This window comes from Arachis hypogaea, chromosome 19 (genome assembly GCF_003086295.3).
Source record: "Arachis hypogaea cultivar Tifrunner chromosome 19, arahy.Tifrunner.gnm2.J5K5, whole genome shotgun sequence".
In the NCBI taxonomy this organism is placed as follows: domain Eukaryota; kingdom Viridiplantae; phylum Streptophyta; class Magnoliopsida; order Fabales; family Fabaceae; genus Arachis; species Arachis hypogaea.
The window spans coordinates 104450238-104451566 of NC_092054.1; the positions used below are offsets into that span (position 1 = coordinate 104450238).

General features: G+C 40.3%; 1 non-coding gene across 1 annotated transcript; it reads left to right on the plus strand.

Moving 5' to 3' along the window:
• Window positions 1–541: 541 nt before the first annotated feature.
• LOC112781262 (small nucleolar RNA R71) lies at window positions 542–646 on the plus strand. The gene has a single exon (XR_003192048.1). It is a non-coding gene; the product is annotated as a small nucleolar RNA R71 (small nucleolar RNA).
• Window positions 647–1329: the final 683 nt, after the last annotated feature.

Consider the following 1329-nt stretch of genomic DNA (forward strand, 5'->3'; position numbering starts at 1 on the left):
AGCTGGCGTTGAACGCCAGTTTGCGTCGTCTAAACTTGGGCAAAGTATGGACTATTATATATTGCTGGAAAGCCCTGGATGTCTACTTTCCAACGCAATTGGAAGCGCAATTGGATGTCTACCCTGGAAAGTCTGATTTTTGCTCAAGTCCCTCAATTTCAGCCAAAAAATACCTGAAATCACAGAAAAACACACAAACTCATAGTAAAGTCCAGGAATGTGAATTTAACATAAAAACTAATGAAAACATCCCTAAAAGTAACCAGATTGCACTAAAAACATACTAAAAACAATGCCAAAAAGCGTATAAATTATCCGCTCATCACAATGCATCCACGTTATTTAGCTCCATTACTCCTCTAGTTTTGCCTCTTTCAGAAGCATAGAAGTAGTCATTCTCCGCTATAGTCTCAATGACATCTATGACTTCTTCTATGGTCTTCTTCTTGTTCAGAGATCCCCCAGATGAGTGGTCTACTACCTTCTTTGATTCATAAGAAAGACCTTCATAGAAAATGTGTAACTGCACTCATTAATTGAACATATCTGGCGGGCACCTTCTTGTCAAGTCCTTAAACCTCTCCCATGCTTCATAGAGAGTTTCACCATCTTGTTGCCTGAAGGTTTGTACCTCGCCAAGAATTTGTTCACCACATCTTCCCAAGTTGTTAAACTCTCCTTTGGGAAGGATTCCAACCATTTGGATGCTTTGTCCTTGAGTGAGAAGGGAAACAAAAGCAGTCTATAGGTGTCAGGATGAACACCATTAGACTTCATAGTATCACATATCCTCAGGAATGTGGTCAGATGTTGATTAGGGTCTTCTTGGACACTTCCTCCGAATGAACAGTTGTTCTGAACCAGGGTGATGAGCTGTGGCTTTAGTTCAAAGTTATTGGCATGTATGGTTGGCTTTTGGATGCTACTTCCATAGTTTCCTGGGTTTGGATTGATATAAGAGCCTAGAACTCTTCTTTCTTGTCCAGCATGACGCACTGGACCCTCTCTGCCATGGTTGTGAGCCTCTTCTTCATGATGATTCTTCATATTCTCATCCATGTCTGGTTCAAAGTACTCTTCCTCTTCCTCAGCACCAACAACTCTCTTTCTTCTTGCTTTCCTCCTTAATCTAAGGAAGGTCCTCTCAGGTTCAGAATCAATAGAAGTTGAAGCCCCACTTCTTCTACCTGTCATATAACCAACAAGGCCAAAGCAAAAGGGAGATAGATAATATTCTTGTTAAAAATGATGTTAGTGTGAGTGATGCAATATATTAAACAGTTAGTGGGTTAGTGAACTGAATTGTAACAAATACGAGAATACCACAAA